This window comes from Camelus bactrianus, chromosome 17 (assembly GCF_048773025.1).
Source record: "Camelus bactrianus isolate YW-2024 breed Bactrian camel chromosome 17, ASM4877302v1, whole genome shotgun sequence".
NCBI classification, from domain to species: Eukaryota; Metazoa; Chordata; class Mammalia; order Artiodactyla; family Camelidae; genus Camelus; species Camelus bactrianus.
Window position 1 is genome coordinate 9364415 of NC_133555.1, and position 18350 is coordinate 9382764.

General features: G+C 40.7%; 1 non-coding gene across 1 annotated transcript; it reads right to left on the bottom strand.

Annotated features, from left to right (window-relative positions):
- Window positions 1-14511: 14511 nt before the first annotated feature.
- TRNAI-AAU (transfer RNA isoleucine (anticodon AAU)) lies at window positions 14512-14581 on the bottom strand. The gene has a single exon. It is a non-coding gene; the product is annotated as a tRNA-Ile (tRNA).
- Window positions 14582-18350: the final 3769 nt, after the last annotated feature.

Below are 18350 nucleotides of genomic sequence, written 5' to 3' on the forward strand. Positions count from 1 at the left end.
CTGAAAGGCAAACAAATCAATAACACTATGCAAGAGAAAAGAGAAGGTAAGCAAGATGCCAAAAGAAAGAAAGAAAGAAAGAAAAAAAAAAAAAAGCTTAACATATCGATGGAAAAATCCACCACCGTAGAAATGAAAAAAGGTAAAAAAAAAAAAAAAAAAAATTCACATGTGTGCACACATCCACATACATACACATGCATCCATTGGCGTAGGTGTGCATATGGGTACGTGAATAAAAAATGGAACCCAACCCACAAAAGAACATAACCCAAAGAGGAGAGTATTCCTACAAGTGCTTTTACTCTATGGAACACAGTCATAAGAACACAAACTCAATGAAAAAGACCTCAAAGAGGATAGGATGTGCAGACTAAAATCAAACTGAAGACAAAAAAAGCATTGTCATTGCACACTCAATAAATTAGAAATAAAAAGAATCATGAAAGATGTAACTGAAAAGTGTATTTTTCATTAATAGGAAAGACTTAGTGACAAACATTGACAAGTGTAAATATTAAAAAATAGAGCATACAAGTGTTTAGAGGAAAGCTAACAAGCAAGGACCAACGAAGAATCCAACTCAGCAATTACTGGTGTTTTTGAAGTAAACGAAATAATACATGCAACCTGAGACGAATACTACAACAAAGGAGCGTTTTCCTGAAACAGGGATTTAAAAAACCTGACTCTTGATAACAAAAGAACAGAGTTCATTCCATGGAAACGTGACACAGAAGGTTCAACACTGAATTCTCTCTTTAATTAACATATCATATTCCAAGCAAATGAATTCTTATCATCCGAGGGGAAAAAAATGTAAATAATGGACTGGGAGAAGAAGGCAGGCTGGCTTCACAATTTTCCACAAGCAGCATGGAAACAGTGAGAATGGTGGTTTTACAAAAGAACATTAACATTCCATCCTTGGAAAACGTAAAAATAGAACATAACACAAAGTGGGAGGTTGGGGAGGGAAAGACCAAAAGGTGCCCTCATTTCTTTTCATGGCACAATACATAGAAGGGAATTTTGTCGTTAGTTTCAACCACTTGGTGTTTTTCGTAAGCTCTTGGTCTTAAAAAGATCTTTCAGGAGAAAATGAATCACTGGCTTACCAAGTGCCAAGATCTAACTCGGAATATAAATGGGTACGTGGTACAAATTCAGAACTCTCTCTACCCTTCCCCATTGTTTTTAAGTTAAAGCATTTGCTTCCAGAACATGCATATGAAATTGGACACACTGTCAAGAAGTTAAACTGGTATCGTATGAATGCACACTCATGTATTAGAGCTGGTTTGATTTATTACTCTGGGAGAGGGCTTGGCAAACTTGAAAAGGGCCAGGAAGTGAGTCTTACTCTTTCAAGTCACAGCCACTCACCTCTGCTGTTGGATTATAAAAACAGCCATAGATCTTAGGTAAATGACCAGGTGTGGTAGCTGTGTTACAGTAAAATTTCATATATACAAATAGGCAGCCGATGGATGATGGTGAATCCTTGCTCCAGACCTCAACTTTATGCATATCATGCCAGGAAAAGAAAAAAAAATAGAAAAAAAAATTTTTTTAATTTTCTAAAATTATTCTAACCTTTTGTCCACATTTTGTGATAAATGCTTATTGTGGAAATATGTGCACATTGTTGAAAAGTAAGAAAAAATAGAGAATGTTTTGGAAAGAAAATGAAAATTGTATGTAGTTGAGTGACAAAAAAAATCAACAGTCAATCAAAGAAAGAAATGGAAAATTGTATTCAAGCCAACCTAAGAGTTACAACCCAGGAGATAGGCTCTCAGAGGGCTGGGGGAACTGTTCCCAAGAGGTAGAGGGGAGGCTAGTTTATATGTGATTTTGACGAATGGGTACGTACAATTAAGCACACATCTTGGTAGAAGATTACTGCTATTCATGAGGAACAGGTATCTTAGTTTTTCTAAGTATTGGAAGAGGCAAGAAACTGGGTTTATAAGATTTTCCCCTGAAAATATCTAACTCTCCAGTCATATTGGCATTTCTGGAGCACAGAGGGCCTCATCCTGACCATCACCCTGAATTCCTTCCCGTGTGCACGGCAGGTCAGCAACTGCAGTGGCAGGTGACCTGATTCCTGCAGAAATAAATAGTGGATGACAGTCTTTATGTTATAACCCCTTCCCTCTCAGTCTTAATTTGGGCTAAGTTTTGGGAAGTGTTCTGTGCCCAGTTTATCTCATAGTGCTAAGTGCTCATCGCCAGGTCAGGCGAGGATTTTGTTCAGAGACCACTCAGTGTGCTATTCCTGGATGAGGTCTGGTTAACAGTGGCCAAAATCCTCTGGACCGCCTGTCTTACTACTCCGTAATGGTGAAAATGGTTCCCCCTTGCGGCTTCTTTCCAGATCCAGAGTTACACTAGTACAATATTGATCTTATGGGACTATACATTTGATGAGTTGTTTCAAGCCAACTAATCATCATTAATTCCGTCTGAAGCTCAGGTACACATCCAGTAATGCAAGAAACAACAAACTTATACAAGAGGCAGGACGCAAGCACTATAGCTAGCCATAGCAACAAGGCCACAAGCATGCATTTAAGCTAAGAACTTCCATTAGGTGCGGCCCAGGGTCTCCCCAGATCGGCTAAAACCAGTCTATTCTGAACCAGTTGCTGTCTTTAAGAGAAATGATAAATTGCCCTTATTCATAAAGTTTACCAAAGATGTCTCGTGTACAAGGTGAGTGGTAGGTCACCGTGACCCCTTACAGGATTGAGAAATAAACGTTATCTCCTAAGAGGTTACAGGGCTAGCGTCAGAAGTAGAAAAATTGATATCCGTGGTTGAGCAGGTATTTCTGCCATTGGGGAGGTCAGGTTAATGCACAAAGCAGATGCCCAGTGCACACCCCAGGGAAGGGAGAAGCCAAAGGGCAGAGGAAACATTTTATGTTTAAATTTTCTGGGCAGAGAAAACATTTTATGTTTAAATTTTCTTGTCTTTCCTTAAAATTTCCATTTTTATTTCATCCAACTCCGCTATCCATAAAGAAGAGAGGATAAAAATGAACATATTTCTATCTTTTTCTACGTATTGTTTTTAGATAATCATGTATTAACAAGGTCATATCCTAATTTTAACACTTAACACTGTATCGTAACTAATCCTTATACAATTAACTTTTATAGACATGACGATTTTAATAAATGTATAAGGTTCTATTACACAGTTATTTCAAGATTTATTTATTCTTTGTTATTGTTTTGGTGGGTATTTGTTATTTTCACTTTATCCCTATTAGGTAAGGTCTAAACGATCATCTTTGTACTTAAATCCTTTCGTATACTTCATTTTTTTTTTTTTTTTTTTAGAATGGACCTGCAGGAGTGAAACTACAAACTGTGAACATTTTTGAGGTTTGTTCCTTTAAATTTTTCATCTATAGTATATGAGAGGTATCTTTAAAAATGTGAAGTTACATATGCTTAACTTACAATTAAGAACCATGATCTTCTTCAAAAAAAATCTAGATTACAAACGAATCTTTACTCCACCCAATACAAGCTGTGTATTACATGGTTAAAAGAAAGTTTAACTGTCGTTCTATGGCAAGACATAAAACATTTATTTGCTTCAGGTCTGGGGCTACAGAGGTAAGCACCACAGCAAAATCTCAGAGCAGCAAAATTAATCACCATGGACATTTCATTGTCACCGAACATAAATCAGAAGGCAAGCACTTCTCTCTGAGTGATACGAAACCAGCATAAACACGGAGAGAGAAATCTGGTGCTTGTCAGTACCTGGTATGTACTTTTCACTGCTCCTACAAATAAGTAGTAGAATGTTGCACATGAATACCTTATATCTGGTGATTTATCTTCTCGACCACGTATTTACTCAGAGGAAAACTGGAGCCATAGCTTTTCCCCAGCACCCTGGTGTAAAAATGCCAAAAGATAAAGTAATCTAAACATCAATATAAATTGCTGAAGAATCCAGGAATACATCCAACTTAAAACGATCATGGCCAATTCAACTGCTTAGAAACACCGTCTGTCTCAAACCAGATGGGTAGGAGGCCACATGTACCACTTTTTAAGCGACTGGAAAGACTGGAAACGGTACAGACACTATCTCCCAGACCAGATTAGAATCCCATCTCTGCCAGTTACTGCTGTGTGATTTGGAGCAATTAATCTATTCAAAACTGTTTCTTTCACTGCAAAATGGGGGGCATATTACCTACCTCATAGGTTGTAATTAAGAATAAGTAAGATAATGTACCCCAAAGTGACTACTACGGGGCCTAGAAAATAAATCTCAATTGACAGTGGTTCAGTCAGAAGCTCTTCCGACATTCAGAGGATCAAAAACTTGTATCGCATCAGCTCAATAACTTTGTATATCTCTTAAACGAAAGTAAAAGTAAATCTTGCCTTTGTATTTCGCTGGCTTAAACTAGCTTAGAACTTACTCTAAATTATAAGAATCCTAATTGTGATGCTTCTGTAACTCTCTTTAATTACCTTGAACACAGAACTAGATAAATAACTTTAAAGTCTCATAAACAAATTCGTGCTTGGGGACAACCCTGATCCAAGCGAATTTTTCCATGAGCTGCCAAGCCTTACATTTTTCAACCTGTTTGTATAAAATCCAGACGTCGTTTCATTGTACACATTTTATAAGCACTATTACTGTTTCTTTCACTTTTATTAAAGAGGAATGATTAAAACCCCCATAAAGTGCAAATAAGAGCCCCCCAGGGTGAGAAGGCATAGTATTGTATTGTATGAGATACTTACTGAATTCATCAGAGTTGGGGAAGATGTACACATACTACGGAATTCTTAAAAATGCACATTGTTGACTTGAATGCAGTGCTTTAGTGGAGAACATTTCCATTTGAACCTTTTAAAAATAGACACTACAATATCTTTCTGACAGAGAAGCAAGTCATGGGCAATCTACTGAAATCCATTATGCAAATTAACTGCTGAGGCTTATGAGCCAAAAACAGGGCGGGTGGCCACAGCACATCAGAGCAGAAGAGAGTTCCAACCTCTGCACAAACCCTGCTGTGTATGGCTGCACAAGAGGAGTCACTATGGGAGTTCACCATGACTCTCCTTTATACATGTATGGACAACTTAGGAATAAGTTTTTCCAGAAGCAGAAACTGGTCCAATGATTTGAGCGTCATGATCTGTTAAGAAAATACTCTCAGAAGAAACCAGTAAAGGAGTAGGGAAAGGAGGGCAGGAAGGGAAAAGCAGCCAAGAAGGGTGCACTTCAGGTCCAAGTGTAGACTCAGTTTCATTCTGCTGGACTGTTAGCTGACATCTCAGAGTTTCTCTGGAGTCACTGGAGCCGGGCTTTTGTGCTAATACATCAGAAAGCCTTTCCATCACGGGTAGCCTGGCGGAGGAGAGATGTAAATGACAGGACATCTTCGATTCTCCCTAAGGGGCAAGGAGGCTCCAGTACCCAAGAAGCCTCCCCTGAAGTTCACAAGTGTTTTCTTTTAGCAGCAAAGTGTGCAGATATTGGGAAAGGGATTCTAGAAGGTGTAGGTGGGCACCAATTCATCTAATTCTTAACTGTGAAAACCATTTTAGATAAGTGTTTAGATCATAAAAGTACGGTTTCCCCAGTGGTAAAGTTTCTTTTCATTCCATAAGGTTATTTCTCTTTGCCATTTTCAACAAGTCATTAAGTACGTTTATTAATTATCTCTTAAAAGTGGGGGACCCCCCCATAACAATGAGTATACTTGATTAAAGCAACAGAATTAACTTGCTTTTCACCAAACACTGTCCCCTGGTCACTCAGTGATTCACATTGATCCAAATTCCCCACAAATAGAGGGGAAGATGTCTACAGCAAATGCGCAGAACCATCCTCTCCTCAGTGCACAATTCAGAATGCATTCCCTACGGACAATGAATCAACGGCCTTAGGTGCCATCTTAACCTGTAAAAAGGAGTTTCATTCATGAGAGAGTAACTTATCAGCAGGGATGTAAAAGCGGAGATGGCCCGTTCTGAAAATTCATAAATCTTCATATGAAGACACTTTCTCAGCCCTCACCAACCCCACCTCTACAAATCCCAAATATCTACTTCCTCCTCTTTGCCAGCTGTGGCACTCCTCAAATAATGACCAGCTGGGGCTCAATTTATCATTTATTTGGTTGGTCCTTGGTTGACTTGGTGGAGCAACCCACCTAGTTACTCTCAAAAGCTTTTTCATTTAGCAAGTGAAATCGTCCTCCCATCTTTTGTTGCCTGTAGAACTGAGCGCCAGCATATATATTCTTTTCACATATGATTTTGTCCTGTCCCTGCAAAGCACACTCTGGGTAAATGGAGACTGTTTTATTACATCTTTTAAACGTCAAACATATGGACCAAAATTGACTGAGTACATCTAACTCAATCAATCAACATTTTTAGGATCTTCCTACATTCCTCCTTTGAATAATACTTTTATAATTTCTCATATTACAATCTCCCCTTTCATACATTTTCATTAGCATACTTTTTGCCTGTCTTCCCAAATATTTTATGTGACGTATCCAACATTTTGACAAACCCACCAACTATTTTCCACTACAAGAATAAGCTACTTTTTCTCTCTAGGTTTTTGGGGGGAGTGCTGTTTTGGATCGTTTGCAAATACCTCCATTCTTTTAAAACAAAAGCTTAAATTCTCAAGGTCCTTTAAGAATAAAACAGAGTTGGGGTAGACCTAGAATACTTCCTTTAGAGACTTAAACCAACAGCTTTAAGCAGTAAGTGTAATGAGGATAGCAGAAAACCACAGGGTTCAGGTTAAGCAATGACACTGAGCGGTACTTTCTGAATGTGTTTACCACACATTCCTATTATATGCATGTTTCAGTGAAATGCAGGCTTTTAATGAAATGGAGCAAAACACTTCATAAAAAGTTAGGGAGCTGATATCTAAAGTGTGCAATTTTCTAAATTACTGTAATTGAAGTTATTGTTGGGTTTCAAGAGAGATGACTTCAAGAGTTCTCTAATTGGTCCCCAAGCACGCCAAGATTTCACCAGATAATGAAACGCTCCCATTAACACACACGCCCGTAAAGTCCCCAGAGAAAACTGCTAGTTTCCAGGTTAGTGAAGATGCCAAACCTCTCACTGCTCTGTGTTCCCGGTGGGTGAGTTGACAGAGAGGAGAGAAAGGTTCACATGCAATTGCTCTCTCTACACCACAGGCTTTTCTGGTGGTTAGGTGAGGAGGTGGAGGAGGCTACCAATAATTCATGACATAAAAGTCGGGAAATTTCCCAGGGGCAACAGAGCTACAGAAAGCTCTACAACGATGTTGTTTACAAAGATACATAGTAAGTAACTCTATTTCTCCACTAATGTAAGTTCTGTACATCTCACCGCTAAGGAAGCCAAGCAAGGAAAACAGAAGTCAGTTGCATGTATCCTGCTCAGAGTCAATGACTTCACTGAACAGTGATTGTGTTTGCCTCTGTGAACTTGCCTGGAAATCTACAGCCAGAGGCGTCTACACATAGAACCACCCCATCACTAGAGCCCACCCCACACCCTTTACACCAGGTCCAAGATTCCATTAGTGAGGGAGAGCTATTCAGGCAGTTTAACTCAGACAGATGAAATGAATACGAACAGTATGATTGATAGGAAACTCACTGACTGTCTTTACTTTTCTGTAATTAGGATATTTCTTGCTGTGACACAAAGTATTTAGAGGAAGATAAGGAAAAGAATTAGGGAGGGGAGAGAAAAAGAAGCAAGTGGAGAGAAGGGGAGAGAAGATTTTGCTGGCCTCAGAAAATGAGTAAGAATATTTCCTCTGCCTACATTTTTTTGAAAGAGCTTGTATAGAATTAGTACTATTTATTTCTTGAGTGTCTGATGGAATCAACCAATAAAGCAAGATGACCCTGGAGTTTTCTTCATGGGAAGCATTTTCTTAAATAAACATTCAATTTTAGATTAATTTTAGACTTACAGAAAAGTTATCAAGATGGTACCAAATCTTCGCTTATCCTTCACCTAATTTTACCATATATGGGCTTTTTCTACCTGGGTACAATTGATATTTCAGGCCAGATAATCCTCTGCTGTGGGGCTGTCCCATTTCTTGTTGGATGTTTACCAGTGTGCTGGCTTCTACCCACTGGATGCTGGTAGCACCGTCCACCAAGTTATGACAGCCAAAAATGTCTCCAGACATTACCGTATGTTCCCTGGGGGACAAAATCATCCTTGGTGGACAGCCACTGCCATAATGTTAACATCTTACACAACCATGGAACGTGTGCAAAAGTACAAAAATTACGCTGGAGCATTACCAACAGACTACTCAGATTTCATCAGTTTTTCTATTAACATCCTTCTTCCGTCTGAAGATCCAGTCCAAGATACCGTATTGTACTTAATAAGGGGAGTATTTTAAGATCAAATTTCCTTAACTTTACATAAGGTCATTCAGCCCATTTCTTCTGGGGTCACTTTGGATAAAAAAAATAGATCTCTCTCACGGACTTTGTCCATTTCACCTAAGTTGTCAATTTTGTTGACATACAATTGGTTGAGCATGACTTTTCTCTATTATCCTTTCACTGTCTGTAGAATGTGTGCAAATAACCCCATGTTCACTCCTGATACTGAAAATTCATGCCCTCTCTTATTTATTGACCACTCCGGCTAGATGCTTGTTTGCTGTCTGTTTTATTGACCTTTTCCAAGAACAAGCTTTCAGTTTCACCTGTTTTTCTCCATTGATCTATTTTCTATTCTAGTAATTTTTTCTAGTATCTTTACTGCTTTCTTCTTTCTACTCTTGGATTTAATTTGGTCTTGTATTTTAGCTTCTTAAGATGGAAATCAATTATTATGTGAGATTTTTCTTTTTCTCCAATATAATTTAAAACTATAAATATACCTCTGAGCACTGATTTGGATGCATCCTGCAATTTGTGTATTTTGTGTTCTCATTTTCATTTAGCACTTGGTTGAAAATAAGTCTCATTTTCTTTTCTGATTCTTCTTTGACCTACAGGTTATTTAGAAGTGTGTGTTTAGTTTCCAAATGTTTGGGGATACTCTTGATATTTTTTGTTAGAAATGTCTAATTTATTATTTGGTAAGAAAAAAATACCCTGTATCATTTAAATTCTTAAATGAAATTCCATTTGGTTCGCTTTCATATTTTCGTTCTCTCCTCAACATGTCATAGTTTCCTTTAAATCTTGTCCTTAGTCCTAGAAGTCACATTTCTAATAGCTGTTTCTAAGTCCTTATCTGCTATTTCTATCATTTCTGTCTTGCTCCTGGAACTTTTGAGATTCAGTGATTTTCTTCCTATATATTACTCATATTTTCTTTCTTCATGTGTTTATTTTTGATGGATGTCAGATATTAGGGATTTTATGTTGTTGCCTACTGAATTTTTTACTGAATTCCTGAAAGAGAACAGGATTTTGTTCTGTCAGGCAGTTTAGCAGTTACTGTAAATCCGGCTGATGTGTTCAAGGCTTGTTTATAAGCTTTTAAGGGAACATCTATCGTAGCCTTTACTCGAGGGCTAATTTATCTCCACTCTGAAAGTGTTAGCATCCTGACATCTCCACTAAAGTCTATGTTTATTCAGTGATGTCTCTCCACTCCAGCTGGCGGGAATGCAAAAGCCTCCTGCTCGGCATGAACTTTCAGCCTCAGCTCCCCTGTAATCACTCCTTCCCTGCCAGCTCTTCTTTGCCCAGTCTCATGGGATTTCACCCCACATGTATACATACTGTCATTCAAAGATTTAAGAGGAGTCTTTTGCAGGTATCTGCAGAATGTGCTTTCTTTTCCCATCTGTGAAGCTAGCTTCTGCCCAGCGTGCCACACCTCAAATTCCAGCTGTCTCAGCATCCCTGAGCTCTGATCTCTGTCTCATCATCTACTAGGCAAGACTGCAGAGCTCTGTGGGTTCTTCCTTCCTGAGCCACTGTGGAGAAGGTGATTCTAGGAAGAAAGGTGTGGTACACAGCGTTCACTTTGTTGGTTTGCCTTCTCTCATGAATCACAGTCCGATTTGGCCTGACATCCAATATTCGAAAACCACTGTTTTGGGTGTTTCCACCAGTTGTGGACTTATTTCTGCCAAGAAGGCAAGCCCTGGAACAGATACGCTTTTGATGGACACAGATGGAAGTCTCCATGCAGCCTTCTGATGGGACTGTCTACCTCTTACTAATTGTACTCATGACCCAGCAAGTGTGCTGGGTGCTGTCCCGGGTACTTTACTGTAATAAATCAGGTAACTTCAACCGATGTGCGAGACCATTTTTCTTCCTGTAACACTGAGGGTCCAAAGGTCGTATGGGTAGTAACTGACTGATTTGCAACTAGGCCTTTTAGTTCAGTAATTTTTCTACCCAACAAGCAGTGTCATGTTTATAGGGACTTCTGGATGAGTCTTCTGGAACTAAATTTCTCCATTTAATTTCTTTGTTTGTTTGTTTGTTTCTTAAGTTATCACTTGATCTTACTCTCTGCTTTGAGAAATTATAGGTATGAATATGCTTGTTGAACACAGAGGTCTACTGAGGTCCAGAGGGCTCAGTAATTTTCTCAAGATCCTACAAATGATTAACAGTAAGGGGAAGTGGGGAAATAACAAGGGTAAGAAGCACTTACATCTCTGAGTAGCTACAACAGCATTCCTTCTACTACAGCCTACTGGAGAGCACTGATTATTTAACTGACGGTACTTTTTTTTTCCCCAAGGAAGCAACCTCGAAAACAATAAATCCTTAATTTAAATTAGCATCGTCAGTCTACCCTTCCAGCTCACCCTCCCAAATCTGCTCTCCAGAAAATGAAATGAGGTTTAAATGCACAGACATTCTGTCAACCGTGTCCTTAAGGAACAGATTCCATGGTCGGCTTTGTTTGAAATGACTGTCATGAGTTGACTTGTAAAAAGTAATTGGTCCTATAATTTCATACATGTCAAAATCGGCCACACACTGTTTCCTAATTGCTGGTTTGCGTGTGCACACAGGTGTTAAATCAATTTAGCTGCTCTGGTAGCTCTCTGGCACTGTCTATCCACTACAAAATAGTAACATGGCATGATCGTTCCTAGCCTATGGCTCAAGTCTTTCAAAGCCTTACGTCTCATCTATGAGATTATGTCAAGGTCATAGAGCCTTCTGGGCCTCAGTTTCCTCAACTCTAAAATGGCAGCTGGAGATAATTGGCCTAAGTAACTTGAAGGTTCCTTCTGACATTTTAGAATTCTATTCTTAAGCACATTTAGCTGGAATTTTATCAACTGGGAATACCTATTAGCATGTACTCATCCAGTCCAATGATAACCCAGCTTTAAAATGGTATTGAGACAGGAGGGAAGGGGGCAGGGCACAACACAACCATTAGAAGAATGACATAGCCCAGCTGTTGAGGATATGACAGAAAGTGGTTAGAACCTACTAGCCCCAGGATGCCGGAAGATTCAATTTCCAGGAGACCTTGAGCCTCATTATATGCTCATTATAATACATTAGCATGCTAAATGACACACCCGCCAGGCCCATGACAGTTCTGAGACTCATCACACAAGGCCAGAAAGCGGGCAGAAGCCCAATTTCTGGAAATCCCTGCCTCTTCCCCAAAACAGTTGGAATAATCTTGTCACTTGTTAGCCTATGAAATTGACCAGCCCGTAAAAACTAACCATCCCCACAACCCAGGTGCTCTCACCTTCTGAGACAGCCTGTATTCTGTCTATGGCACGTCTCTCTCTCTCTCTGAATAAACTTGCTTTCACTTTACTCTGGCTCCCTCTTGAATTCTTTCCCGCATGAAGCCAAGGACCTTTACTTGGCAGCCCATCCCAGGAACTCGCCCAAGACCTGGAACATGACCATTCTCGCTTCTGCAACAGTATCAAGTCATCTAAATAAAAGATACAGTATTTTCTGTATACATGAAATACTTAGCAGCTTCTAATTATTTGAAAAATCAATGAAAGCCATCTAGAACGTTACCTATAGATAGGACAAAAATACGCCTTTGCTCAGTGGTTCTCAAAAGACAGCGTGTATCAGAATCCCCCGGTGAGTTTGCTCAAATACAGATGACAGGGCCCCAGCCCCAGGAGGTCTGGGGCGGGTCCTGAGAAGTGAGATTTCTGACAGATTCCCAGGTGATGCTGATGCCAGTGGTCCTCAGACCACATGTGAAGAACCACCTACTTCGCCCAACCCACTGCTTTCCTCTTCTCCAATACTGTATAGATTAAGAAACGGAGGTGCAGAGAAGTTAGATCATCTGTCCAACATCACATATGTGAATGAAAAATGCTGCCGACAATAACAGCAAACAAAGATGCCACGGCCATCAAGCCATCAGCCACTACCACCACCATCCCCACCCTCAACCGTGAGCTAGAGGGAACTCAGGATAGAGACCAGTAGGACACCTGCTGCCCCAATGGTGCCCCCTGAGGGGACTCAGGATGGGAAAGAACAAGATACTGGCCACAAATAGCTAAAGTGCATATCAAAGCCCAGATTCTTGCATCTTCCCATCCATAGAAAAGTGGTAAATTCATTAACTTGAGATATCCGATTTTCTTTAACAGTAATCTTTGCTGTTCCAACTACTCCTATATACCTGGTTCCTCCCTTACCTCTTTGGAGCAGTCCCTCAGATCTATCTGAGAGGCTGCCTCTGGGGCTTGAAATCCTCACAAAGTCTGCCCAATAAAACCTAATTCTCAACTTCTAGGTTGTGCATTTTTTCCAGTCGACCCACAGTAAGTTCCAGAGTCAGGTCTTCCGGTCACCAGCCCTTTGCACTGTTTCTGCGTGATCTCCTACACGGTCCCTGGTTTTCTGTAACTCTTAGAGACATATCTCAAAAGCACGCCATCAGTCTGTTTCTCTGGATCACAATGCTACATGGTGCCTTCTGTGGACACAGTGAAACTGAACTGTGGGGCCCTCCTGGGTACACAGCCTTTCCATGTCCCCCGTTACTTGTTTGTAGGAGAAAGGCTTCAGCCTCCCAGACTTTCCTGAGTTCCAAAGGGCAGAGTCAAACAGGTGCTAATCAGGGAAGTAAGGGCACACAGAACAAAAAAGGAGCAGTCAAGAAACAACAGTGCAGTGATTAAAGCAGGATCCTGGTCCCTCCTCAAGGAATATATGTAACAATATCTTTGAGTTCTGCAGGAACTAAGGCCCCCACCAGGTGGAGGATGGTAACTTCAGGCTGAGCACGGGATTCCTGGAGCACTCTCCCCTTACCTCACCCCCAACCAATCAGAAGGAAGTCACACACCCTGCAGCTCTCACCCCAAATTTTGCCTATAAAAACTTCTCCCCAGAAACCATCAAGGAGTTGAGGGCTTTTGAGCCCAAGTCACCATTCTCCTTGCTTGGCGATGCAATAACCTTTTTCTGCTCCAAACTCAGGTGTCGGTTTGCTTGGCCTCACTGTATGCTGGGCACATCAACTTGTGTTCAGTAGCAACAGTGAAGCACACAAGCCATGACAGACGTGTAACCTAAGAAATGAAAAACTCAGGGAAATTACATGTTACCTGCCCTTTAATCGCATCAGTGTAACTTGGTACAGCACTTCTAACTTCAACCTATTGTTTCTGTTTTTCCTGAATTCCCTGAGTTTTCAGAAGTGCTAATATTTATTCGATGGCCAGAAATGTTAAGTTAAAATAAAGCCACTTTGCATAGCAATGTTAACACTTAAAATTAAATATATAGGGAATGTTTCATACATGACAAATCTATTAAGAGCATCCTGTATCCTAGAAGTCAAGCAGATAAGAGACTTTAGTAGTACAGAGCTGAGATGGAAACCCAAGAATTCCGATTCTAAAACCTGTAACTGCTGTATGAGTATGAAGACAAAAGATCTGTATTCCTCCAGCTTTGTGGCATTGTGGGTGCATTTTGCACAACAAAGACGTTCAATGGATCTGTTGTTTATTTCATTCTATTTTCTAACTCCTTCCCCTTCAGCTGAAGCTCTGAGATGAATCACCCTTGGAGGAAGAATTAGGAGAGGAAGGGAAGGGAAAAGGAGAAGAAAAGAAGAGGGAGCAAGACAAATGCTTCTCAGGCCATCAGACCCTGATGAAACTGATGGAACTCAGCGAGGCCAGGCAAGTCCAAAGAACTGAAAATCAGGCTCTGAGGCCAGTTCAAATGACAGGCTCTTAATTAGGGCTTTTCATGGTCCCTTGTGATCTAAGTAATAAATCACAAGTCACGGGAATGGTGGACCTTGTAACTACGTGTCAGAGGCACTAGACCTGATTAATCGGGTTCTAGGAAGTTAGCTAATTAAACCAGCATCAACACCTTCTAAATAACTCTAAATTTCAGTTTTGCTTTTTCTTTAAGAGAAGAATGAGTAATGAGCATTGATTGAGACAACTCATCATTGCTTAGAACAGCAACCGTTAACCACAAGCACATAGTGTTGTTGTTTTTTTTTTAAATGGAGTTACTGGGGATTGAACCCAGGACCTCATGCATATTATGCATGCGCTCTACCACTGAGCTATTTCCCACCACCCAGTACATAGCATTTTTATCTTTCTCTTCCTATGAGACCATTTCTTATCTAGAACAGTGAATCTCAGCTCCAGCTTTCCATGAGAATACCTGGAGAGTGTCATAAAATACAGACCCAAGTCTCAACCCAATACAACTCACTGAAAATCTCTGTAACTGGGGCCTCATTGGGTGTATCTAACCTGTAGCCTGGATGGAGAAAGCCCTTTCTAGAACCGTCTCCGTAAGAGTTAAACAATGTACAGTTACATTTTGCCTCCCCATGCCACATCAAGATCTATTTTTTATAGAGGAACTCAATCTCCCAGAGCTTTACTGCCCTACTCAGTAAAAGGGAGATAATATGACAATGACATTCTGATTAGCGTGAGATTAAATCACTTACAACAGCACCTGTTACGCAGTGAGCACTGTCATTACTTCCAAACCTCTTCAGGAGATAGGCCAGCATAAGAGCTGAAAATGCAGACGTTAGAGTCACAGGAACCCACTATTTAGGTCCTAGTTCTGCCAACATACCATGTGATCCTGCAAAAGGTATCTTATCTTCCCAGTCACCCACAGGATGGAGAGAATAAAACGGTTACTCCATGATTGCTGGGAAGATTAAGGTGAAACAATGTACGTCACACGCTTAGCACAGAGCCTGGCTCCACAGAAATTCTTGCTGTAATTATTACAGCAAACTTAAGAGGAAAGAATGAATTCATGAGACACTTCGGTAAGGTCTTTCGTTGGCTTTTCCCTCTCAGGTGAGAGGGAAGAGTGTGTTTATAGAGGTCACCAATCTTTTCTCCAGGAGCCTGAAAAATGAGAACAATCCACAGAGGAATTGGTGGAGCTGGAAACTGCAGCCCTCAGTTATCTGGGGAGAAAGCGGATTATCATCATTAATGTCTGCTGTTTCCAGCCCAGACGCAAGAGCCAGAGGCATCTTAATTATAAGCAGCTTCACAAATTAATCTTCATAACCCTAATACTTCAGAAATTAACCTCTTGTCCTGAGAAGGTCAAGTTAAATGTCAGCCCCGGACGGAACCTGAGGGAGCGTTCAGATCCAGCATCAGCAACACAGTTGGCCACACAGCTGTGCTTTACGCCTCCAAACTGCCAACAATTTTTCCAAAAGGCAGCTCTTAAAAAAAAAAAAAAAAAATCTGAGGTAGAATTCTTTTTTTCTTCCTTGATTTGAGTCAGAGCACATCTGGAGACTCAGTAAGAGTTCAATTTGTATTTGGCCATAAGACTCATTTTGGATGGGAAGATGAGGAGAGGGAAAGAGGTGTAGTTATTGGCTTCTGTGGGTCAGGGTAGCAAGGGAGGCATGTCTGATTCCCGCTGATGATATGGTACAGCTTTCTTAGTGGCTCGGGAATTTAAAAATACACATCACTTTCCTAATTTTGTAATTGAGGGCACAACTATATTGAGCCTCTGGTTAGCAGCAAGAAAACGTTTTTATTCATAAAAAATAATATAGCCCAAATGAGTGTGCATGTTCCTGTGTTTACAGGTCAGCAAACACATCCAATTCACGCCACCCAAAGTAGCCAACAAGTCAGAGCATCCGTTAGAGAGGAAAACAATAATCACAGTATCACTGTTTTCATAACACATGCTGATCATCTGAGTGAACTTTTTAAAATGTATACATTTCATATGCAATCATTAAGCTGTCAAGAATAAAACATAATTAGTGTTAATGAGCAAAAGGTGGTAGATGGATCCTGCCAGAAGTAAAATTACTATTAGACTTTAAAAACAGAAAGAAAGGAAAGAAACTGTCATGTGAAAGCAACAATAAACCCAAAGACGGGTTTCGGGGACCACTATGCACATATTTCATCAAACAGCTAAGCTTTTATAAACAAATCCTCTAACAACCTCTTTTATCATCCTCCTACTTTAAGTACTTAGAATTGTGCTCTATCCACTGGCAAAACAAAAATAAAAGGATTATCTCTCTCAAGATATTCAACCACAGAACTACAGCAGAGAAGGGGTTTAGATCTTTTTTTTCTGGGCAAGTTATCTACCAGCCTGTGGTTCCTGATTTCCCTGTTGTAGAGGAAGGATGAGAGATCCTTCATTTCCAGAGTTCACCTCCCTTCCCTAAAAAAGAGTAATTTTTGAATATAGAAGGAGGGAGATTTTTATTACGAGATTGCCTGTCCAATGCCTCTACTTTCACATGGGGTATTTCAAACTAACCCATACACAAATTTTCTTAATACCTATTTTTTTTTGACAATGGAAACTGAGGCTGAGTGAAAGGAAACGATTTATTTATACAGCAAACAGAGGTGAATCCACATCTGCTAACCAGCTCCTTTCCCCACGTGGGAGGACACAGCACAGGATGGGAGCTGTGACTCGGTCTCACCCTGCTAAACCTCAGGGACAGGTAATTCCAAGACAGGAAACCTTTCCTCTGACCAGAAATGACATACCTACCAATGGCACGGAAGCGTTCTGAGAGCACCGGGTAGGAAGACAGAATTATACAACGGGTTAGCAACGCCTGTAAGGCACCAAGGTGTCAGGGATTGAATCGTGCTTCCCCGGAAAAGACACACTGGAGTCCTAGTCCCATTACCTCCGAAGGTGCCCTTATTTTGGATACAGGATCTTTACAGAGATTACCGAGTTTAAGTGGAGTCATAAGGGTGGGCCCTCATAACTGGTGTCCTTTTTAAAAGATAGGGAATTTGGACACAGAGACAGGCACGCACAGAGGGAAGATTCTACAAGAAAGTAGGAATTACATTATCACAGGCCAAGGAACCACCAGAAGGTAGCAGAGAGGTCCAGAGCAGACCCTTCCCTGGTGCCTTCAGAGGCTCACGGCCCAGTAGACACCTCCATGCCAGACCTACTGCCTCCAGAATCAACAGGCGATAAATTCGTATTTTTTTAAGCCACACAGTTTGTGGTACTTAGTTACAGCAATTCTAGGAAACAAATACAAGGGGGAGACCATGATGCCTTGGGAACCATCTATTACTGATAGTCCATTAGAATAGAAGTGGTCTCACTGGCCTCTGAGTCCTTGGCCCAGCGCCTGGAAGAGAAGATGCTCTGTTTAAAACATCCATTGAAGTGAATACGATGAGGGGACTGTAACGGGACGTTTCCCCTTGGCCAGCGCTGTGTGCAGAAGCAGGTCCCATCCTGCTCCTGCAGGGGGTGTTTGGAAGAAAAGCAAAGATTCAGTGCTTACACGGAGGAGGAGACACTGCTGGAGGAAAGATGCCAGCAAACTGGAGGATGAAGAGATTCACTGAGTGAGGAAAGTCTTTTACAGGGCCTGGGTTTGCGTCCTATCTCTAGGGTGACTGGAGAAAAATGAAAGTGAAGGAGATTATTGTTAACCCTAAGATGATTTTTTTTCCACCTGAGATACAGGCTAACACCATGTTTAGAGGGCAGAAGTCACACGTGCCATTACCTCTGATTGAATGCCGTCCGACGAAGTTACCCCGCTCATTATAAAATGTTATCTCCCTGTGTTAGCTCGTTGCCCAGCACCACACTGTTGGCATGAAGTATTTTCAGATCAACATCGTATTTCAGCAGGATGGTCATGAACCGTAGCCAATAAAAAATGTAAAATTAGCATACTGGTGGAACTTCACTCTCATGGACGCAGGCTCTTTAGTTCAAAAGCTAAACGGTTTAGCTGAGATGGGATGATCTCAGTGCTTCCCAACACCAAACTGACACATCTCACGGGCAGTTTTCAGATGTCCTCCCAGGAGTTATT